General features: G+C 35.2%; 1 protein-coding gene and 1 pseudogene across 6 annotated transcripts in view; one reads left to right on the top strand and one right to left on the bottom strand.

Moving 5' to 3' along the window:
• Positions 1-26,214, bottom strand: part of CWC27 (CWC27 spliceosome associated cyclophilin) — a 258,775-nt gene that overhangs the window by 145,403 nt on the left and 87,158 nt on the right. The window lies entirely within an intron of this gene.
• On the top strand, positions 19,322-20,098 carry LOC115896492 (annotated as a pseudogene). The gene has a single exon (XR_004056375.1). The product of XR_004056375.1 is annotated as a cyclin-dependent kinases regulatory subunit 1 pseudogene (transcript).

Genomic DNA, 26,214 nt, shown 5'->3' with positions numbered 1-26,214 from the left:
CGTACAGTTCTACTTCCATGATCTTCATAGCTCCCTAAATCCTAGTGAATTATGCACTAATTTCTTAAGTAATTAAATCTCTCTCATGACCTAACTTCAAACTACTTTTTTTCAACTTTATCCCCCACATATCCTCTACAGTTACTCTAAATTTCAGTCAAAACATACTAGTCATAATTACCTTGGCAAACTTTGAGATTCAGTACACACACTCCTTTGTTCATGCCATTTCCACTACTTAAAATGGTGTTTTCCCCCTATTTCTGGCTACTAAAATCTTCCTCATCTTTTAAGTCTTCATGGAAAAAGTGGCACTTGAGTATAGCTTTGGGGAAAGTTGTTAATCTCATTGATCCTCAGTTTTCTCATCTATAAATTGTGTCTATATTCAAGACATGTAATATTCCAAGATTTAGAATTAAAACTGTGAAAATTAATAATAAAACGATACTAATTATTATGCTAAAGATATCTACTCTAATGCCAGTGATGAGTTGTTTTCTTCATCTAAAACTAATGTCAACTTACAGCATTCCAAATGATTAGACAAAGTATTTGGGTGGGGGTCGTGGGAAGAAATGTGTTTACCAAAAGACCTAGACTAAACATCATTATTTGGCCACGAAAAGGCAATTAATTCTCCTTCTTTGCCTCAGTTTCATCATCACAGAAAAATAGTTTAAGTAAGGCAAAAAATAATGTTTCTGAAATGCACAATCAAAATTATAAGTGTAAAAAGTTATACCACGCAGATCATTTTAATTCCTTTTGATTTGGCATTTTAAAGCCCATTTTGAATTAAAATTATTTCCTTAGTTTTCATTCACATCTAAGGAAGTAGTGAGATGCTGAATGTTGACATCTTTATCTTAGACACAAAAAAGCTGAAGTATAGAGATGGCAAGAGATTTTTCAAAATTATCCAAATCAATAATAGAATTATCAACGTGACACTGACATCTTCTTTATGCAGTTTTCACTTAACCTGCTAACCACCTACTAAGTGAAAAGTACTTTTAGACTCATACCTTACCTTTAAGCTGAATATTTTATTAATGTACAATTTTTATTGATTTCTAATATTTGTACATTTTTATGGGCTACATGTCATATTTTGTTACAGTTGTAGAATATGTAATGGTAAAGTCAGGATATTAAGGGTATCTATCACCTCAAGTACTTAACATTTCTAAATGTTGTGTAAATTTCAAGTCCTCCCTTCTAGCTGTTTTGAAATATACAATCCATTATTGTTAACTATAGTCACCCTACTCTGCTATTGAGCATGGAGCTTGTTCTTTCTATTTAGCTGTTTGTTTATACTCATTACCCAATCTCTCTTCATCCACCCCCGCCACCAGCACACGAACCCAGATGCCTCTGGTATCCATCATTCTACATTCTACCCCCATGAGATCAAGGTTTCAGCTCCTACATATGATTGAGAATATACGATAATTGTCTTTCTGTGCTTGGCTTATTTCACTTAACACAATGACCTCTTGTTCCATCCATGTTGCTGCAAATGATAGGATTTCATCCTTTTACGGCCAAGTAATATTCCATTGTGTATGTACACCACAGCTTCTTTTTCCATTCATCCACTGATGGACTCTAAGGTTGATTCCACATCTTGGCTATTGTGAATAGTGCTGCAATAAACATGGGGTTATAGGTATCCCTTTGATATAACAATTTCCTTTTCTTTAAATAAATATCCAGTAGAGGGATTTAAGCTGAATATTTTCTATAGAACAAGAGATATTATCAATAAATAGCTACATAAGAAACTTTTTATTACTACAATATCAATATATTTATAATTTTTATAAGCTTGTTCATATTACTTGATTGAAGTAGTTTTTTAAAATCCTGCAATTATTTTTTAATGTGCAGCTTTTGAACATGAGATTGAGGATTTAAAATGGCAATGTCAAGTATCTTGCATAACTGTCAGTCTAATTTTTACTTTTTCCCAGATGCTTTTCTTATTTTCTCCAGTTTCTAGGAATGTGCCTTAGGAAAACTTTTAGTTATATCTATTATTTTTTCTTATGTCATGAGAAATATTATTTTAATATAAGGGTGATGAAAAGTCAAGCACTGATCTTCTCTAATATTCATATTTAAAAAATTGATACAGATTATCAAGACCTGAGTGTTTGACATGCTGTTGAAAAGATATTAAATCTATATAAATGGAATATATGTGTTAGCTTCTTACATATGATGGTAAAGGAACTTGCTTAGAGGCCTTGTTAAACAAGCTGATGGCTAAACACATGCCCATTACAGACTGTTGTCTCTTGGACCACAGATGTAGTACTTGCAGTTAGTTTAAGCCTGCTATTTCCCAACATCTGATAAGAATTCATAACACATGGAAATGATTGAAAACCAAACAGTAAACCCTTCATGGTCTTTAGTCTGCTGCTTTAATCACAAAGATATCCAATCTGTTTGTAGTGAAACAACAGCTTGGCTGTTGATGAAATCATAAAATAGCTGTAATAAAAGCCCATCATATGTATTAAAATTGTAGATGTTTCATACAGTTTTTAGACTTACGGTATCATCAGCTGTAGCAGAGATGTAGGTTTACCATATTTCAAAAAGTGCCAAAATATACTGTAGTTTATACACACATTTTGAAAATATATACTTATATCATGCAAATATCTAACAAAAGTTAATCAATAAAACTCCACTGTGTGTTTGAAGCTCTGTTCTACCTATTACTAGAAGTATAGCATTGGACAACTAAGTTAACCAATCTAAGTCTCAGTTCACTCACCTAGAAATGAAAAGAACAGTAAGGCTGTTGTAAGAAAGAACTAAGATTCTATGGAAATTACTTAGCATACTTAGCATAGTAGTTGGCCCAAGATAATACTAAACAGAAATTTGCTCCTCTTATTATTATTGTTCTCACCTCCACCACTACCACTATTACTATTCTTGCTATTTACATAATCTATTATTGACAAAATGAGATCTCAGTTTAACAAAAGAGATTAAAAAGGCAAGTTTTTCCATTGTTTCCATAGAGATACAGATTTCGAAAGCACACTGATTAGTTTTTGTGTTTGGGGCACCGCTTAGATTAAATATATACTATGAAAGTGAGAAATGTAACAGTTTAAAAAAACTAAAAATTACAAAATTCCCATATCCTAACTGTGGTCACTAAATGCTTGAAAGTGAATTGCTTATTTTCTTTCATTATAACGTAGTTGAAAAGGCAAGGAATAAGCGAGTCAACAAAGAAATGTATACATACTTAGAGGAAGTATGAGGAAGGCTAACAGAGAACCTACCTTATTTTAGTCTAAGTGATCCTGAAAGGTATCTATCAAAAGATAACATTTAATCTGAGAGCTAATGTTCTATGTGCCCTTTATAATCTGCTACACCACTACTTACGAATAGAAAGACTATATCCATATCTTTAAATATATTGTAATTTAGAAAGAAAAGGAGAAATATAAATGCACTTGTATATAGCCTTTAAACTTACAATGTTACTCCTTTTATATGAAAGATCACATGTATTTTTAATGAAAAGATTAGAAGTTTAATGCAGATTACCCCTAATCTTTGTAAGATCTTTTTCAAACCTTAGAAAATTTTATTCTTTTGTTTCAAAACACACTAAACAACAGTGTATCTTAAACAAAATCATAAATGCCAATAATATTAGTAGGTGATATTGCTATTCTGTCTAAGCACCAAGTAAAAATCTCAGAATCAAATATGTTACTTCATAACAAAAACTTAGCCAAGATTTCACAGAATTGGAGTACATTTGCTGTGGCAGAAACCCAGTCTTTAGCCAAATGTCTATTTTACCATCCAACTTTACAAATGATATTAATTCAACATGAAAAACAAATTAGATTTCCATTTCTAGTAAGGCAGTATACTAGATAACCTGAAAACTCTCTTGCAACCCAACACGTAGAAGTGCTGAATAGAGTACATTTAAAAAAAATACCTTTACTTTTATTTATTTATTTATTTTTTTGAGACGGAGTCTCGCTCTGTCACCCAGGCTGGAGTGCAGTGGCATGATCTCGGCTCACTGCAGCCTCTGCCTCCTGGGTTCACGCCATTCTCCTGCCTCGGTCTCCCGAGTAGCTGGGACTACAGGCGCCCGCCACCACGTCCGGCTAATGTTTTGCATTTTTAGTAGAGACTGGGTTTCACTGTGTTAGTCAAGATGGTTTTGATCTCCTGGCCTCGTGATCCACACGCCTCGGCCTCCCAAAATGCTAGGATTACAGGTGTGAGTCACTGCACCCAGCCTAAAAAATACCTTTAAAAACATATGTTTAGCTCACTAGAAATCAAGGGCAATACCCAGGGTTTGGAAAATGAGGAGGGGGACTGAAAACCAGAGCAATAAGCATTGGAACTGATATTTGTATACTCTGAGTTACTGGTCTCAGTAACCTATAAATGCAGATTTTAACAATCACAGGTGTGGTGGTGCGTTTCTGTAACTCCAGCTACTCAAGAGGCTGAGGCAGGAGAATCGCTTCAACATGGGAGGCGAAGGTTGCAATGAGCCAAGATTGTGCCACTGCACTCCATCCTGGGTGACAGGGCAAGACTGTCTAAAAAACAAACAAAAAAAGAATCAGCTGAGCGCGGTGGCTCATGCCTATAATCTCAGCACTTTGGGAGGCTGAGGCAGGCGAATCATGAGGTCAGGAATTCGACACCAGCCTGTCCAACATGGTGAAGCCCCATCTCTACCAAAAATACAAAAATTAGCCAGGCAAGGTGGCATGAGCCTGTAATCCCAGCTACTCAGGAGGCTGAGGCAGAAGAATCACTTGAACCCAGGAGGCGGAGGTTGCGGTGAGCCGAGATTATGCCACTGCACTCCAGCCTGGGCGAGACTCTGTCTCAAAAAAAGAAAAAAAAAAAAAACATCAACAATAGACTAGATCAAGCAGAAGAAAGAATCTCAGAACTTGAATACAGATCTTTTGAAATAACCCAGTCAGACAAATGTCAAGAAAAAAGAATTTTTAAATGAGCAAAGCCTTCATGACACATGAGACACCATAAACTGACAAAATATGTGAATCATCACACATATTTAGAGTCAACTGATTTTCAACAAAGGCACCAAGAACATACACTGGGACAAGAACACCCTCTTCCAGAAATAGTGCTGGGAAAACATGCAGAAGAATAAAACTAGACTCCTATCTCTAACCATATACAAAGATCAACTCAAGATGGATTAAAGACTTAAACATAAGACCTAAAACTATAAAACTACTAAAAGAAAACATAGGGAAAACACTTCAGGACATTGGTTTAGGCATAGATTTTTACATCTAAGACCTCAAAATCACAGAACAACTAAAACAAAAATAGACAAATGGGACTACATTAAACTAAAAAGCTTCTGCAAAGTAAAGGAAATAATCAACGAGGTGAACAGACAACTTGTTGAATGGGAAAAAATATCTGCATACTACTCATCTGACAAGGAGCTAACATCCAGAAAATACAAACAATTCAAACAACTCAACAATAAAAAAACCAATAATCCTATTTAAAAATGGGCAAAGGATAGGAATAGACATTTCTTAAAAGAAGATGTACACTACCTTAATTTAAGAGAGAAGGGTCTATTGCTATAGTACTTTTAATTTTGGTTTAGAAGAGGAACTACTATTTATCACAGAGAAGTCCTATATTATATTTAATATTTGTATTAGAAGGAATGTTGTTTTGTTACTTAATTTACGTATTTAAAAAATTGAAATACTATTAATCAATCTGTTAATACACTACATTACATTAATAGACTTCCTTTAACTGATTGACCTTTACTGTCCTTGGAAAAAAGCTTGCTTTCTTTGACTATTTTTAAAATAATGCTTCTAAGTGAACAAAACAAAACAAAACAAAAAGCTTATGCATTCCTTTTGCACCAGTGTTCACAGAATATTTTTAGGTCTGTTGCTCTTTTAGGTTTCCATTTTCTTTTCTTTCTGCTCTATTGCCTTAATTTTTTATACTGAGTAGGCATCATTTTCATAAAAAAAACTGAAGTCATTAGGGAAAAAATTAATGAACCACATTTATCACAGTATTCAACACTGTGACTCAATATGTTGTTGGTGCTAAATAAATATAGGCATACACTAAGGGAAAAAGAGTATAGAATACTAATCCTGGGACCCATCAGAGGGAAATGTGGGGGTTTGGGAAGAGGAGAAATTTTGCTGTGAAGATGGACATCTAAAATATAGCACACAGAATAAAAATCACTGAGATAAGAGCATCAGATAGAATGAAGTCGATCAGGATTTAAAGAGGATGAGGTCATTTTTGTGAAGGCCATACTAGGTAACAGACAAGTGTGTAAATTCTTTAAGATTTCCCATTTCCCACAGTGTTCTCGCCTTGTTAAATTTGCTTTACCGACATCAAAACATTTTCAACGTTATGTAAAAAAATGAATATATGGACAAACGATTTTAAATATAGTACATGGTATAGATTAAATAAGAAAAAATATGAGGTGGAAGTTTTTCTGGCATTCATCTAGACTTTCATCAGCATGGATCAAAATTATATAAAATGGCTTGCAGGACATCATAAAGCTGTACACAGTGTTTCACAAATGAAGCTACATATCAGTGATCCTCTTGAATTACTGAAGCTTTTCACATTTAACGTTTAGGAACTTTTGGCCCTGCCTCTCTCATTCAGTGCAGGTACAGACATTGAAATGCCTCCTTTACGTGCAAGTCCATTCCACCTGGGTCCTGAACCAGTTATGGACAAGAGATATATCATGAGCATCTATTCAAGAATAAGGCCTAAAATGAGCCATTCTGTTTGACTCACACCTATTCCTCCTAAAACACTTCTCTCTCTTCCACTTCCCTTCTCCTCACAACTCAAAATCATCCTTCGGATCTCAGCTTCCATGCCATCTTCTCTGCAAAGACTTTTCTGAACTCTCAATACTGATGCACAAACTCCCTATATTTATCCTTACCTTAGGTCTACAATCAAGTATACCTAAATGTGGCCTTCCTGATAATAACAACACAGTATGATGTTGATGATGATATTACTGTTACGATGCATTTATCAAATTCTAAATCCAGACTCTTTCCTCACTGCATAGGTTGAAGTTTCCAAGTCTCCCAGAAAGTACTTTGCTTGCTTTTTCAAGACAGAAGAGCCATTAGACAAATTGTGCTTTTGCTCACCTGACCTTAAAATTTGTCTTTTCTTACTGCCTTGTCTAATTGACAAGCTTGGACTCTTTTGGTACAGATGCCTGCCCAAATCAAGTGTATCACATCTTTTTGACCTTGGGGCTCTGTGATTTGCTTGCCTGCAAGTCCCTGCCCAAACTAGAGCAAGAATAATATTTTAAAGCTGAAATTTGATCTCATCATTTCAATGCTACAGTGACCCTTAATTCTCAAAGTTCAAACTACCTAGGACTGCAAGGTTCTTCATGGTCTCAGCTCTGCTTTATTCTCCATCTTTCTCTCTTGCCTCACTTTTTGCATGCATTCCCACATCCTAAAATCCTGTCAGCTCTCAGAATGTACAATATAATCTTTGACATCTATTCCTTATGACCTAAAACACTCCTCTCTCTTCCACTTCCCTTCTGCTCATAACTCATAATCATCCTTCAGTTCTCAGCTTTCATGCCATGTTCTCCATAAAGACTTTTCTGAACTCTCAATACTGATGCACAAGCTCCCTATATTATCCTTACCATCAAGCTTATCATATTGTATTTTAGCAGCCTGTTTATTTTCTTTGTAATCTCCAGTAGTCCAATAAAACTGTATCACTTCACTTTTGCAACTCCAATAAATAGCACCAAATCTAACATAAAATCAGCATTCAATACTCAATAAATACATTAAACCAAACTAAACTGTTGGTAGTGCTAATCATTCTTTAAGATTGCCTAAAGCTGCAATTTTTTGTTATTATAATATCATTGGATTTTTTTTAAAGATATGAAAAAATAATTCAGCTCTCTCAAGCACTGGCAAAATGTATCATGCTACATGTGTGTACCCTTCCACTCAGCAATTCTATACATTTATCATAAGAATCCCAAAGTGCTCAAGCTCCTTGTTAAGCACAAAAGAAGAATGTAATGAGTGTTCATGACAACACTATTTATAAATATAATAAAAGCAAATAATTATTCAGTTTATATAAAATTGTATGTTTGTAAATATATGTGTACATGCCACCAAACAAAACCAAAGATTTGAAAGGTAGTTTACCAAAATGAAAACAATGGCTAGCTCTGTAGAATGCAGTATCACACGACTTAATGATTTTATAAACTATTCTGGTTATAAAGAAAAATTTATTTCTATTTAGAAAAAAATAAGTTTCTCTTTTGAGGGGAATATTTCAAATAATTTTCCTTGAACAAATTTGGTAGACATTATGATTCACCACTCTTTCTCTGCTCATTTCTTTTTTTTTTTTTTTTTTTTTTTTGAGACGGAGTCTGGCTCGGTCGCCCAGGCTGGAGTGCAGTGGCCGGATCTCAGCTCACTGCAAGCTCCGCCTCCCAGGTTCACGCCATTCTCCTGCCTCCGCCTCCCAAGTAGCTGGGACTACAGGCGCCCGCCTCGTCGCCCGGCTAATTTTTTGTATTCTTTAGTAGAGACGGAGTTTCACCGTATTAGCCAGGATGGTCTCGATCTCCTGACCTTGTGATCCGCCCGTCTCGGCCTCCCAAAGTGCTGGGATTACAGGCTTGAGCCACCGCGCCCGGCCTCTCTGCTCATTTCTAAAACTAAAAGAAATCATCATTATAAAGTTAAATTTAATCAAATAAAAATACTCCAGTGTTCAAGACACTTAATGTATCGTGTATTTTTTTTTTTTTTTACCAATTTAAGAATCCACTTGTTAAAACATTTTGATTTCTACCATGATCTCATGCAAAATCTCAAATATTTTGGAGAGACTATATTAAGTCAAGAACAAAAAGTGTGACATATTTGAATGCTTATGCAACACAGATTTTTTATTTTTGCAGAATAAATTTTATCATAGGGTGTATTTCAATTTGTACTAAGTAATACATCTACAACTACAAAGACAGCATTGAGACTTTTAAAAAGGTTTCTTAATATTTCCATTGCAATTTTATTAACCATAATGAGGAATAAACTGGCTGTATGAGTTTAATAAAACTGCAAGTCTAAATCACACAAAAACATTTAGCTCAAATTTGATCTCACCTCTCAAAATTAAACATTTTGGGAACTACACTGATACATGCTTCTATTCTGGGAATGATTCAGCTCTTGCATATGGCCACTATGCCACTAAAAGGGTGTTTTTAGAGAATTAATACAATACCTTTTCACTCTCAATTTTTAGTTTTTTTCCTCATCCTAAGAGCCATGGGGGTAGGGGATAGGCAGAAGGAAGCAAGGAATCAGTAAGGAGAGAAAAGGGAAGTTTTTGTAATTTTTCCAACTGTAACAATAAAGCTCCTACTTTAAGGGGAAAAAAACATCCCAAACCGAGTTTTCTTTTCTCTCTAGCCATCTAGACACATAAAGCACATAATATGGTATAAAAGCTTTTTGAATACAATAGACACCAAGCTACAGCAGGGGTCATCATCTGTGTTGCTTGACTTTTGTAAAAACTCTCACTTATATTATAGTGGCTTAAAGATTTGCTCTACCTGAATCTGCACATACTCTGCCTCTGAAACCCTAATTGGCATTTAGCTGAAAACAAGCTTCATTCTCAGAGTCACTAGTGACTGGATGCAAGAGCTGACTCATTCCTAGGCCACTGCTGTAGAAAAGGTCAGTTTTTCTTTTCCATAAGGCTTCATAGACTTAACCTCTCTGTGGGTTTCCTACTCCGTTACCACCTGGCAGACAAACAGGACCAGAAAACTTGCTTACACTGTGCTAGACCAACCCTTCAAGAAAATAACGACAAGATGTGAGCCAGGAAAAGCACTTTGGAAACTACTTGCACCTAATAAAAACATATTTTTAATTTAGCTAATATGAAATCCAAAGTAGTTCAGCCCAAATGGAAAAGATGCTGTATTTATATTTATGTGGGTTCTTAATTTGGGTTTGATTCATGCTTAATGCATGAAAACTACCATTTTATAGAATAAGGTGAACAGCTGGCCTACATACACCTCTACTGCTCTTCATTAAACCAAACTGAGATACGTGGCAAGTTTCAGTATTTGCCCTTAATTTTATGAATAAACCAAAATTTTCTTTTATGAAGTACATTTATTAAAAATTATAATTGATAAAATAATTAATTAGACTTTCACATGGCTTTCTTTTTCTCTATTCCAAAAATTCCAAGTATGTATACATCCACATATACCTTCTCATTGAATTCTCACATCAGATTCTAAAGGGATGTTATTTTTACAGGTGGGGAATTGAAGAGAGGCAATGGTGTGGAAATTTGACAGAGGGTAGGGTATATGCAAAGATAATAAGGTAAGAAAGAGCAAGGCAATGAGGCAACACTTCAGCTAACCTGAAAGATGCTATACAACAACTAGAACTACAAAAAATAAACCTGAGGAAACAAAACTTGATCTATTTCACCCTAAATACAAAAAAAAAGGTTTATTGGCTATATGAATTTGAAGACCACTTAAGAAAATAGGGTCAGGTTGAAAGTAGTTTCAATGGAAAATAGTATAAACAGTAATTCCAAAACTTTAGCTGATATCAGCATCACCTGAAGGCTTGTTAAAACACAGATTGCTGGTCTTTACTCCCAGAGTTTCTGATTCTGTAGGTTTGGGGTGGGGCCTACACCTTCAGAAAGAGAAGCTGCTTTGGGGACAACACTTTGAGAACCAATAGTCAAGAACAATGTTATGTATGTAAGTCTGAGACTTTATTAATATTTTCTTAGTTTTGAAAACAAACTTAGGAGATGAACTGAATTAGTTACTTTACATTTGATCAAACTTCAATATTTATCATTAGAAACACTAAAAACTAAGAGGCAACTGGGAAATAGTTAAGTAAAGAAAGTTTTGCTCTCAGGTAAATTCAATAATAAACAAATTCAGGTATTTTCCAGGGGCCAGAGGAACACAGGTGCCCCTTGACAAGCTAAAGGTTCTTTCATTGTTGCAGTTAGCACAGAGTTTTCAGAACGACTTTCCTTATATGTGAGTTAGATGGGGATAGTATGTTTTGGGTGAGGAATGTAGTCTTCTAGAATCTTGGCAATTTCTTGATGAATTTTCAATATTATTGCTATTAGCTTTGTGGCTGGTACTCCACTCTGATTTTACATTTATTCAGAATCTGTAGCACAATACTATTGTAGTTCAAAACGAAATAAATCTGGTATGTGATGTGTCAGTATCTAAAGCTAATATCAACAACAACAACAACAACAACAACCAGCCCCCCCCCTCAAAACACAACAAAGATGAACAACAAATGGGTTCTGGATGTATCTCTTGAAGTTATATTCCCCTTCTTCCTTTAAGGAGCCTTCCTAGCTCTGGGAAAGAAGATGTTAGTGTTACAGACAAATCCTAATGTTGTGAATTAAAAGTAATCTCCAACTCTCACTATGCTTAGGTACCCTAGGTGGGCTCTACTATGTCTTTCAGTGGACTATGGCTCAGACTTCACACATGAGGTCAGGTCTTCTTAAAAAGTGCTGGAATATTATGGCTGATATTACTTTCTCATGTTCCATCAATTTGCAAGGCAATTCCTTATAATTCACAGGAGGCTTGTCCTAATGCCTAACAAGGCTTTCTTTGCCAGGACCTCTGACTCACTCTACAAACTTAGACTCACTGCAGTCTTACCACGTGGTTCAGATTCTGATTGACTCCGTTATGCTAGTTGTTAGGAATAAGTTAACAATGAAGCACTGACTGCTTTATTAGGAGATCTCAACATCTACTTGAAAAGTGTGTCAATAAAATAGAAACTTATTCTTGTTAAAGTAAAAATTCACACTGTAATATCTATCATAAAACTTCACAATGTATCAATATACAGTAAAACCAACAATAATATAATAATACCAAAGGCAAGCATCAGTTATATCCTCCTATTTCTAAGTCCTGCATGGAAAGATCATAAGCTTTGCAACCAGAATATGGGTTCAAGTCCTGGCTCAACACCACACTAGCTGTGTGACATTGGAAAAATTTATACAAAACTTCCTGAGGTTGCTTCCTTATATGTGAAAAGTAGGAATATCCACAATGGTGTTGGGAGTTTGAACAAATCTTGATTCTCTTTTCTTTTGAACATTCTTTTTTTTTTTTTTTTTTTGAGACGGAGTCTCGCTCTGTCGCCCAGGCTGGAGTCTGGAGTGCAGTGGCCGGATCTCAGCTCACTGCAAGCTCCGCCTCCCGGGTTCCCGCCATTCTCCTGCCTCAGCCTCCCGAGTAGCTGGGACTACAGGCGCCCGCCACCGCGCCCGGCTAGTTTTTTGTATTTTTTTAGTAGAGACGGGGTTTCACCGTATTAGCCAGGATGGTCTCGATCTCCTGACCTCGTGATCCGCCCGTCTCGGCCTCCCAAAGTGCTGGGATTACAGGCTTGAGCCACCGCGCCCGGCCTTGAACATTCTTAAAACTAACCCAAATTGCTTCCCTTTTTGCTAGGAGCTGCTAAATTATATTTATCCATAATCCTCAGGTCTGTGAAATGTTTATACATATTTATGTAGAAAATATCAAAGCAAAAGTATCATATATTTTTCCTACATTCCTCCCCATACCTTGTAGTGAGTGATCAAAGGTGTGGGCTCTAATATACAGAATACTTTAGCCAATGAGAACAGAAGATACATTCTTCTCAAATACATATGAAACAGTCTCAAGATTGACCATATTCTAACACATAAAATGAGCCTCAATATATTTAAAGGATTGAAACCATACGAAGTATGTTCTCCAACCATATGAATGAAATTAGAAGTCAATAACAGAGATAAATTTGGGAAATTCATAAATATGTGGAAATTAACAACATATTCCTAAACAACCAATGGATCAAAGAAGAATTCACAGGGAAATCAAGGTACTCTGAGTTGAATGAAATAACAGCCCAACATACCAAAACTTACAGGATGCAGCTAAAACATACTTAGAGGGAAATTTATACCTGCAAGTAAATAACTACGTTAAAAAAGAAGGATTTTAAATCAATAACATAACCTTCTACCCTAAGAAACTAGAAAAGTACAGTGTACTGCTTTGTCACATCTTAAGCCTTAGGTAAAACATAAGTCATCAATATAGTTATTCTTATAACCTAGTACATTTCTGGTATTTTTTTCCTGCTAGGCACTATACACCATATTTAGAAAAGAATCAACCAGTGATCTCTCTTGTCAATTACCAATTCGGAATTGTACTTCTGGGAGTTCTACAAGTTAATGTGATGATTTGGAGAGAAAATCACCAGCTTTGGTTTCTGAATCATACATTCAAATCTTATCAGCAAAGTATGTGTACACATATAATCTAACTGGAGTCTGGGCCCAGAGAGTGGGCAGGCCATGGGCTTATCAACTGCTTTACCGACATGAAAACCAAGGCTCTAATTAAAAAATCTCCTTGAAAGACGGGGTCTCAAGTTCCAGTGACATGTAAAATCTCTGTTATATACATTTGTAACTATTTTAACAAAGGCTTTCTAATGTGCTTTGGTTATAATGACTTATTCTGAGTTCTAAACATTTTAAAACCAGATTCATTTTCTTGTAAGGCACAACATATGACAGATGTGGCTGGAAGACTTCAAAATAAGCAGAGCCATTAAAAGATGATTCAAGATGTACTGTTATTTTAACATTAATATTTCAAGAAGATAATGTTTATATATATGACTAGACAGATTCATCACATCCTGAAAAATATGCCCAACGTGACTCTTCTTCTTTACTCATTTGTTGGCTGTTAGAGTCCAGAATAATTACCAGTAATGTGTAGCTTTATGAACAAAAACTTTAACATTATAAAGTAAAAATATTGAGAGATTTAGCCCTTAAACCAAAAATTAAACCACCTTCCCTCTAAAAATAGGGCAGGCAAATTTACTCTCAAGTTTATCCCAATAACAAAATTAACCAATGATCCAATCATTTAAATTCCCCTATTTGATATCATTATTTCCAATCACATCCATTCCCAAAGTCCTTGTTTATGTCATACCAATCTATATAAATTAGGCAAAATTATGTCAAATCCTATGCTATATCACGAATATCCTTTCTTTCCCTTTATATATTTATACCACAGAACACTTACAAGTGAGTACTAACTAACTTCTACTATGGAACTTTGAAATAATTCTTCTAAAACTAAACACACAATTCTTAGAAAAAGACTAAGAAGTGGGCCATTTGGGCTCATTCCACTAGTTGCTTGTGTGAGTTTGATGAAATCACAGTCTTTCTGAGGTTATTTATTCCCTGAATATTTAACAACCAGAGCCACATCCTGTCTCACTGTAAATATTAATGTAGTCTATTCAGCCAAACAAAGTAATACTCTTCTATGCTTGGTGTTGCCCCAAGTTTTTTTTTTTTTTTTTTTTTTTTTTTTTTTTGAGATAGAGTCTCGCTCTGTCGCCCAGGCTGGGAGTGCAGTGGCATGATCTCGGTTCACTGCAAGTTCCGCCTCCTGGGTTCACACCATTCTCCTGCCTCAGCCTCCTGAGTAGCTGGGACCACAGGCACCCATCACCATGCCGGCTAATTTTTTTTTTTTTTTTTTTTGTATTTTTAGTAGAGACGGGGTTTCACCATGCTAGCCAGGATGGTCTCAATCTCCTAACCTCGTGATCCGCCCGCCTCAGCCTCCCAAAGTGCTGGGATCACAGGCTCACGTGAGCCACCGTGCCTGGCCAAGTTTTTTTTTTTTTTTAATGCATTTAGTATGTTGCACTGTATTTTCTACCAAATACACAGTCGATGCATAATAAATGTTTGTGGAATAACTATTTCAAAAATAATTTTAAACATATTTCTCTTTGATCAACATTTCAATTATATAGGAGGCATACATTTTTGAGATCTACTGCACAACACGATGACCATGGTTAATAATAATGTACTGTATATGTAAAAATTGCTAAGAGAGTAAATTTCAAATGTTCTCACCATAAAACATAAGGATATGAGGTGATGGGTATGTTAATTAGCTTGATTTAATCATGCCACAATATATACATATATTAAAATCTCACATTGTATCCCATAAATATACACAATTATTATTTGTCATTTAAAATTTTTCTAAAAATGTATTTCTTAATGACAAAATGCATTGTGAACCAAGGATTAGGATTAATCCACAATACCTGAGACCTACTAAAAATATCATAAGTAAAAATACTACTTATCCTAATTCAGAAATTTATAACAAATAATACTAATTATTCCATAAAACATATTAACATACAGGTAGGTGACATCTGGGAAATTAACCTTTCGGGTTCTAAAGGAAGATATTAGAAAATATAAATTCAGAGGCTCTAATACTATAATGGGAGCATTTGTTGTTTGGGCCAAGCAGCACCCAAACAGCCTTTGTATTTTAAAAGAATCCCAAGGTAGTTTGAAGGCAGAACTGCCTCCCACTTCAGAAGCCCATGACCTGGAAAGATCTTATCTTATTCACCTGTCAGCCAGGGCATGTATATATGACCTTAGCAGAGCCAAGGAGGTGCTCTTGCCCAGGACTCCAAATCTTGAAATACTGGAAAAGTAAAAGAGGCCAAATTTGAGATGATATGAGTTCCAAAAAGAATAACGGTTGTCATTTATGTAATCATATTGAAAATATAAAAATCCACGAGCCATAAATAATACTGACAAAAGATAAAGCCAGATATACAAATAAGAAAACCTCATTTGCCACCCTTAGAGGTGACTATTGCACTTGTCACTATAACAAATTGGTAATAAAAAAATTAAGAATTATCCAACCTTTTCTACAGGAAGCATATCTCAAAATAATCAAAGCCTCAGTTGATGAGTGAAAGTTTTTCTTTATTGATTAATGCAAGATAATAAATATAAATGGAACGACAGAAAATAATTATTTTGCAACTCCCACTGAGGTAACTGATTCAGGACGAGAATCACCAACGGATGACAAAATTTTTACATAAAGCATTGATGGGAAACTATATATTCATGTGATATCAAAGTATCACTTCACAGAATATGTGCTAAGAAAAGCATAACTCTAAATTAAGGAAGGGCTGAATGTAGTGTCTCACACCTGTAATCCCAGCACTCTTGGAGGCCAAGGTGGGAGGATCACTTGAAGCCAGGAGTTTGAGACCAGCCTGGGCAACATAGTGAGAGTGGCAAAAAAATTTAAAAAGTAGCAAGGTATGATGTTGCATTCCTGTAGTCATAGCTACTCGGGAGGTTGACTTGGGAGGATCACTTGAGCCCAGGAGTTCAAGAATCCAGTGAGCTATGATCACACCACTACATTCTGGCTTGGGCAACAGAGTGATATCCTGTTGTAAAGAAGAAGAAGAAGAACAAGGGAGGGGATGGGAGGAGCACAGGGAAAGGGAGGGTATAGGGGAGAGGAAAGGTGGCGAGGGCAGGGGAGGGGAGAAGAGAGGAGGAGAGAAAAGAAACAAAATACCTGAATGTATTTTATTAATCTTGAGTAACAGAGAAGTAACTAGACATCATACAACCCCTTAATTTGACACTGTAAGCAGTGTTACCCATCACAGTATCACCCATCCCAAGAATGTTTAATCTGAACCAAGCTTTTAAATCTAACTTACAGGTAGCAGAAAATATAGATGATACAGGAATAAGTTACATGATGCTACATAGAAAAAAAATCTAACAAGTCCAGAGTGTGAGTTATTCTATACAGGACAACTAGCCCAACTTTATCAAGTCAAAGGTATGAGAAAAATGAAAAGGGTAGGAGATACTGATGTTTTTGTCCTTCCCATATTCATGTGTTGAAACTTAATTCCCAATGCGATGGTATTTGGAGGTGGGGGCCTTGGAAGGTGAGTAGGTCATGAGGGTGAAGCCCTCACAAATGGGTTTAGTGCCCTTATAAAAAATCCCAGAAAGGTTTCTCATCCCGTCCACCACATGAGGACACAATGAGAGGATGGCCATCTATGAACCAGGAAGTAGGCCCTCATGAGACACCAAATCTGCTAATGCCTTGATCTTGGACTTCTCAGCCTCAAGAATTGAGAGAAAGAAAATTCTATTTTCTTGTTGAAAAGCCACCCAGTTGATGGCATTTTGTTAAAGTAGCTTGAATGGTCTAAAGCAAAACTAAAGAGACTAAAAAAAATTCAATATGTAAACCTTGACTGGATCTGGACATATACAGACAAGCTATAAAAAACATTTTGCAAACACTTGGGAAAATTTGAACACAGGCTGGGTATTAGATGATTATTAGGGAATTATTAATTCATTACATATATGAATTTTATTATGGTTATATAAGTTTTTCCATTTAAAGTGTTCATATTCATATTTTTAGTGGTAAAACATGACTTCTGTAATTTTTTTCTGTGTTGAAGTATTTTAAAGTAAATAGAGCAAACTATCAGTAACTGTTAAATCCAAGTGATAAGTATATGAGTGCTTTCTTCTAGGGTTTTGTTTGTTTTTGAGGAAGGGTATATTATCTTTACTTCCTGATATGCCTAAATTATTTTTGATAAGATAAAAGATTATTTGCACTGGCCATAGTAGCATGGAGTCCATAAATATGCAGTGGGGCTGTGCCAGCAACTGCGGAGGTAGATTCCTAGTAGTGACATCGTCAGGTAGGCAGTGCCTTGCATCCTGACTCAGCCTGGCTCTTCAGCCTTCCCACACATTCCGTGGGTTTGCTGATATCATTATGATATATTCATTTGTGACTTAAATGAGCAGAAAGGATTCTGTTATATGGCACCAAGAACATGAAGCAACACACTATTTACATAAACCTACTTGATATCTAGCGCTCTGTGCTCTGCACATAAAACTTCCCCTAAAATTGATTTTTAAACCCTCATACCAAGAGGCACAGGATAAATACATGTATCTATGTAACACTGGAAGAATGACACTGTATTAAAATCATTATCATATTTAGTCTTTAAATGGCATGACATTGGACATTTCTTTGGAAAGTAATGAGAATGATAGTTCAGTAACCTATATTCCTATAGAGATGCAAATATTACATGGAAATATAATGTAAGGCAGCACAATGGCAGTTGAGATCTGATATTACATGGCTGTTAATGGAAGCACGTAGAAGGACCTCAGTTCTAGGATATCCATTAGAAACAGTACTTACTCAAGTCTCTTCATTGTTTTAACTTTATTCATATATTAAAGATTAATGTGGCAAAATGTAACAATTCACATAAATAGAAAAAGCATATACAACAATGTCCTTGATTTTTAAATCAATCACTAAGTACAGAATACCTGATATGAACACAGAAGTGTGATAAGCATGTTTAGTCAACTATTTTGGTACATTGGTGGTTTCCAGTGAACCATTACTTACACATAAGTGTATAAGTGATTCACACCCTTGTATAGTCTCTTCCCACATTGACTCTAGGCCTGACCATGAGATAGCTGCTAAGAAAAACATAACTCTATAACAGAGAAGACTGGTGTTATATATATATATATATATATATATCTGATTTGGCCACAAAAAAATTCTGATGTAAGAAGAGGCTTGATCCTTATTAGTATGGTAGTGAGTGGAAAAAAAAAAAAAAAAAAAAAAAAAGGAAGAGACTTGATAACTGCTAGGACATTAGAGCTGATACTTTAGGAATATGTCTTCTTAGAACCCGAGACCACCATGTTGTGAAACAACCAAAGGTAGCATATGGAAAAGCCACACATGGAGAACTAAGGACTTGGTCCAACAGGCAGAGTCAAGGCTTGAGACATATGACCCTATGAGTTGAAACATCCATGGAGTATTCTAGGCAGCTCCTAACCATTTGAGGAGCCCCAATTAAGGTCTCAGATATTGCAGAACATTATGAACCATCCAATTTGTACCTTATCCAAATCCCTGACCTGCAAAAATTATGAGCCGCTTGTTTTAGTTACTGAATTTGGGGTCATTTTTACACAGCAATAGATAAGTGAAACAGGACTATACTATAATGTATAGTTATTTGTATGATGATAATATACCAAGAATACTCACAGTTTACCAACTAATTATACATTTTGATGAAATTCATTAATATTTCAAACTCTAGGAGTTGCTTGGAGGTTGGCGGCGCGGGGCTGAAGGCTAGCAAACCAAGCGATCATGTCGCACAAACAAATTTACTATTCGGACAAATACGACGACGAGGAGTTTGAGTATCGACATGTCATGCTGCCCAAGGACATAGCCAAGCTGGTCCCTAAAACCCATTTGATGTCTGAATCTGAATGGAGGAATCTTGGCGTTCAGCAGAGTCAGGGATGGGTCCATTATATGATCCAAGAACCAGAACCTCACATCTTGCTGTTCCGGCGCCCACTACCCAAGAAGCCAGAGAAATGAAGCTGGCAAACTACTTTTCAGCCTCAAGCTTTACACAGCTGTCCTTACTTCCTAACATCTTTCTGATAATATTATTATGTTGCCTTCTTGTTTCTCACTTTGATATTTAAAAGATGTTCAATACACTGTTTGAATGTGCTGGTAACTGCTTTGCTTCTTGAGTAGAGCCATCACCACCATAGCCCAGCCAGATGAGTGCTCTGTGGACCCACAGCCTCAGCTGAGTGTGACCCCAGAAGCCATGATGTGCTCTGTATCCAGAACACACTTGGCAGATGGAGGAAGCATCTGAGTTTGAGACCATGGCTGTTACAGAGATCATGTAAACTTGCTGTTTTTGTTTTTTTCCTGCCGGGTGTTGTATGTATGGTGACTTGTGGATTTATGTTTCAGTGTACTGGAAACTTTCCATTTTATTCAAGAAATCTGTTCATGTTAAAAGCCTTGATTAAAGAGGAAGTTTTTATAATCTAAAAAAAAAAAAAAAAATACTTCAAACTCTACATGTAAAGAGTTAGACCAAAGTACTTAAAGTTATGAAGAAATACAAGTGTTTCTAGTATAACTTTAAAACACACTGTTATATATGCAAAATACTCACTCAAAAATTTGATAAGAAATTTTAAGCCAGAAAGACTGATGTTACATCAACAGCATTAAAAAGCAGAGCTGATCCTAATGAGTTACTTATGTTGACTAGGTACCCAATATAAAACATGGTCAAAACAACCAAAGGTAAAACTGAAAATCTAGCCAGAAAATCTGGAGTATGACCTGGCATTTCAGCTTTATCTTGATATCTATCACACAATGGTGGTATGATTAGAAATCAAACCAAGGGCAGTTCATAGGGTAACAGGCATGTAGCCCCAACAGTCTGGGTAGGCAAAAGCTTTGTTTAGACAGATAGAGATGTTTGGTGTTTTGTTTACTAAAATGCTAATAATTTTTGCATTTTATTCATATTGAGGGTTTCAATATATTTAAAAATATAGTATCATATTAAATATTATAATTATTCCATTAATATTTTAATTCATTTAAATATCAGCAAATAAATAACATTATTAAATTGTAAGGACACTTGTTAAGGTTAAGAATGTAATGGTGGGTAAGAATGGCATAGCAGTTAAATGCATGGTTATCTGAAGTGAAACTACAGGGTTGGAATTTTGGCTCTGGCACTTTTTAGCTTGTGACTGTGACTCCTCAATTTAAAAATGGGTCTAATAATAGTAACTACCTTGTAGGGTTGTTGTGAAGGTTTAAAGAGTTAACATATTGGAGTGTATACAAGGATGCGCCAACACTTGTTACTATTGTTATATTTTAACTTTGTCAACAATAAAAAGTTGATACTACTATTTCAAAAGAGCACTCACATTTTAAACTTTCATGTCCTCTGGAAATGGTCTAAGAATGAAAAAATGAACATACAGGATTCAGTACAGCCCCTGAGACATAATAAGCACTCATAATAATAATAGAATCCTAATAGGAAATAATAGGAGAGGATCTTAAGAAATCATCTGATTCTGCTTCTAGAATGCTGCTGCACACATAGCACCTTCCTCAGACAAACCTTGATATAAATGATCTCTTTAGTTTTTAGTAATATGCTGAAAACACTCTACCATTCCTGATAGATCTACTTTCTATCACTATAGTCATACTTGCCATTCTACTATGAATTCTTATACTGTGTTTGCCTAGGTTTGGTATCAGGGTAATACTTGTCTTACAGATTGAATTTAGAAGTGTTTCTTCTTCTCTAATATTTTGGAATTCTAATCAGGTTTTGCTGTCTTTGAAACATTTAAAAAACTTTTTTTCCTTTGAGATATAATTTAGTTATAGTGTAATCAACTGTATCTCAAGTGTATATAGTTCAACAAGTTTTGATAGATGGATATGCCTGTCTAACCCAACCTCCTAGTATGTTTTTTTTTTTTGTCATCTCATAAAGTTCCCTTGTACCACTTTCCACATAATCTCTAACATCCCTCCTCCCTGCCACTGCCAGCACCCCCTCCCACAACTACTGTTCTGCTTTCTATCATCACAGATTAGTTTTGCTACTTCTAACAATTCAAAAAAATGGAATCACACACTACGTTCTTTTTAATGTCAGGCTTCTTCACTCAACACAAAGTATTTTTGAGATTCACCGAAATTACTGTAGTGTCAGTTGTTTGTTTCTTTTTATTACTAACTAGTACTCCATAAACATTTCCAATACATTCCATAAACATTTCCAATAATTGTTTACTCATTATCCTATTAAAGTGAATTTGGGTTGCTTCCAGTGTTTGGCTATTATGAACTGTTACGATGCACATGTGCAGATCTTTTTGTGAATAAATGTTTTCATATCTTTGATAAAAACTTGGGTATCATAAATAACTAGAAATGATGGGTCATAAAGAATATATATGCTTAACTTTATAAAGACTGTCAAATTGCTTGTCACATTTTATACTCCAACCAGAGACTTGTGTTTGACAGTCCTGGTTCTCTACATCCTTGCTAACATCTAGTTTTTTCACTTTTTTAAAATGTCAGTCGAGTGGGTGTTATCTCATAGTGGTTTAATTTGTATTGCTCTGAATATGGTTTGAATATTTTCTGTGTGTTTATTGGCCCCAATCTTTCTTCTCATGAATGTCTGCTCAAGTATTTTGCCCACTTAAAACATTGTCTTATTTTTGAATGGTAAGATTCTAGATACAAATCTTTTATCAAATATATATGTATATGTGTTGTCAATATTTTCTCTGAATCTGTGGCTTCCTATTAATTATTTTATTTATTTTTTGAGATGGAGTGTTGCTCTGTTGCCCAGGCTGGAGTGCAGCGGCATGATCTTGGCTCACTGCAAGCTCTGCCTCCCGGGTTCACGCCATTCTCCTGCCTCAGCCTCCTGAGTAGCTGGGACTACAGGCGCCCATCACCACGCCCAGCTAATTTTTTTTTGTGTTTTTAGTAGAGACAGGGTTTCACCATGTAAGCCAGGATGGTCTCAATCTCCTGACCTTGTGATCCACCCACCTCGGCCTCCCAAAGTGCTGGGATTACAGGCGTGAGCCACCGTGCCAGGCCAGCTTCCTATTCATTTTTAAAACAATATCTTTTAATAGGCAGAAATTTTAAACTTTGTTGAAGTTCTTGCTATTCCCTTAAAGTCCAACTGATACTGAAATAATATAAAACACAATCACAATTCTAATAACTATTTATTAAATCCAGAAGAAAGCATGAGGCCAACGATGAGTTTTTAACAGGAGACTTGGATCTGTCCCTGACTTCTGATCTGATCTTCCACTATTCTGATATATATGACCTGACTAAATGGCTTTCCATTTTTAGGTTGCTTTTCCCTGGCTTCTCGTAGTTTAGTAAGGCTACCTTATTTATGCAAATATATTGAGTATAATCTTGAACTCTTTTTTCAATGTCAACAAATTAGACATTATGTCGAACAGGTGCCTACTCAATCTGCCCTCCAGGTTACTAAAAGCTACAAACAGGACCTTTGAGAGTGCAATCCTTCAATTACTTAACAGTAGATCTTTTTCAGGAGTCCACTTTTATATGCTTTGTGTTGCCAGATTTGTTAAACCTGGTAGACATCACACAGCCATTCTGACTAAGCATCTTCTGCCCACACAGAGACATCTGTCTTTGTCTTCATTTGGACAGTGATACAACATCAGTCAGTGAGTAAATGTGGTGAAAAAGGAAGTAGGGTCTTTATTAGGCAGTGATGAACAAACTGAATACTGAAATTTAAATTAATAATAAATGGTGCTGCCTCGACTTTATTCTTTAAAACAACATATTGCCCAGCCATTAATTTATTGAAACCTTAAATCAAGCATGAGCTTGTAACATCTCCAATATGGTACCTTCTTAGGGAGAATGGGCTAGAAGATGCAGTAAACCTACACGTTTCTCTTTGCTACTAAAATACTACTATTCTTTATTGCTTTTATACATTTATAGATTTTCATTGACATAACTTATATTTTTACCTGGGTTAATTATATAAGCTAGCAACATCTGGTCCATTACAAAGTGTTACTGTGTGAAGATCATTTACAGAAATAGTAAAATTTAATGCAGAATTGATTTTCAGAGTTATAAAAAAATGGAATTTGTTATAGAAATGGCTATGTGTAGACAACTAAGTTAGTCAATTTCTACTGCTTCCAAATATTCTTCCAAATGCTTATCTTTAACTTAATTTCTACCTCTTTAAACTGCCAGCTACTTAATATCTTTTCTTCCAATAAACATGGTATCCCTGAATGATCCAAGTCCCTAATTATTTGTGAAATTATGTTTACAAAGAGCAATAAGTCACAAATTTCTTATTCCAAAATGTCACCACTAAAAAATAAAAACAAACAAAAAAAACTTGTTGAAAGGCTAAACTATTATAAGTTTAGATTAAAATTTGGGAACTACACACACACACACACACACACACAAAGTTTCTTAAAGATATATATGGAAGTGGAATAACAACTCTCAAAATATAAATACAGAAAATTGTTTTCAGAGAATGTAATAAAACTATCAGTTTTACAGTAAATTACAGTATAATATTCATCCTAACTAGGGAAACTATTCACATTTGAAATATAGTCTACAAAAGCTTCAATTAAAATATAAGTGTATTACCATTTTAAAAAGAAAGTATTAAAAAAATTGTCCATAAGTATCGATATTGACATTAGGTTCTAGTGATAAAATTGGCCCATGAAAAGACCTCTATTTGCTTTTCAAAAGAAAATGAGGTATCTGCTTTATAATTAATATTGGAGTTTGTAGTCATCTTTAAAACCCCACAAAATCTGCATCCAAAAAGAATTATCTGTAAGCTTTTGGACTAATGAGGATGGATGGTGATGTTAATAACACTCGTCTTAAGCCGGGCATCTTCCTGATAGCTGAATTTATATTTGACTTGTTCATATTATGGATTTCTTACGAACAGCTATTTTGTTTCTCCATTTATCCCTTGGAGGCCTAAAACAGGAAATAATTTCTTTCTCTAAAAGCAAGAATGAGGGAAAATGTCCAAATCAAAAGGTTATTCCCATGTATTCGATCTGGTAGTTATTCATACCTCCACACTCTCAACTGTCTTATTTTTTTTTTTTTAAGTAAAAAAAGGAGAACCTGAAGAATCTTTCTGTAGAAATTTTCTTATATTCAACAAAATGTTATTTGTGAAATGTCATGATTGGCATTATTTAAATAGGAATAGTATTACCAGATTATCCCCAAATCCTCTTTGTAGGCTTGCTTGGGTAATTATTCAACAAACATTTACTTCTGTAAGTTTAAAAGATGTTCTACTTGTTCCTCATGGCACTTAGTTTTGATTCATATGTAAAGGACAACTATACCTTACACATTTCTCATATTGCTCTCAAAGAAGCAATAAATTAACTGAAATCTCTTTATTTTAAACATAGAACTCACTGAATCCTGCTTTCGACATTATCTGTATAATCGGAAGTAGCCACAAAGCACCTGGCTGTTTATTATGCCAACATGTTCAGAGAAAGACATATGTTTTCTAGTTGCAAACACTAGTCCCTGAGAGTGCTGATTTCACTCACTGCAAATAAAATACTACTGAAAACATTCTTCTGAATAATTACTTGTGGATGAAAACTTTCTGCTCTTATTTATTCCCAAATCACTTCTTTTTCAAATATGACAACAACGTCTCTTTTTCAACAGGCCAAGAATTGCTAATTGTTAGACCATTAATATTGAGGTTACCAAGCATTTATTAAAGATAGCAAAAGTTTAAACATGACCAAATTCACTGTAAACTTGGCTCTGAGCACCAGTGATCTCATGTCAGCCTGTAGGCATTGCAGGGGGGAAGGAAAAAGAGAAAAACTAAACAACACAATTCTAGACATACTAAACTAGATTTTTTGACAATAATCTTTCAAAAAAGAACTTCAAAACCCTTAATTCCAAGGTATACTCAATAGTCTCCTTACAGAGGAATTAGCATGTCTATCTTTCCCAAGTGTTATTTTTTAAAAAATTGCTAGAATCAAGGAGAGAAGCAGATTACTAAAGCCGTGATAGCTTATTACCCTAAGCTAGGACAGCAATGGGTATTTATGAGAATAACATATAAAAATCAACATCAATGCTGAAAACTGAAATAGAGTAACAGCCATAAGAAGAACTATTTCTAAGATGTGTCTTTATTTCATCCTGAAGCACAGAACATAGACTCTATTAATAATCTCTATCCAAGATCAACTTTATAAAGCAAACATTATGAAAATCTAAAGTTTCAGTCCATCTCAATCATAAACTTTTATTCAGTAGCTGTTATGTATAGTTTATTGCACAGGGCACTGAAGTCAGAATTATGTCAGTATTCCTCACACCTCTTAAAATGGTCACTATTTTAAAAAGCAGAAATAATAAGTGGTGGTGAGGATGTAGAGAAATTGGAACCCTTGTGCACTGATGGTGGGAATGTAAAATGATGCAGTCGCTATGAAAAACAGTATAGCACTTCCTCAAAATATTTAAAGCGGAATGGCCATATGGCCCAGCAATCC

This window comes from Rhinopithecus roxellana, chromosome 3, assembly GCF_007565055.1.
Source record: "Rhinopithecus roxellana isolate Shanxi Qingling chromosome 3, ASM756505v1, whole genome shotgun sequence".
Classification (NCBI taxonomy): domain Eukaryota; kingdom Metazoa; phylum Chordata; class Mammalia; order Primates; family Cercopithecidae; genus Rhinopithecus; species Rhinopithecus roxellana.
The sequence above is the reverse complement of the archived record's forward strand: the minus strand, read 5'-3'. Positions and strand labels throughout refer to the sequence as shown.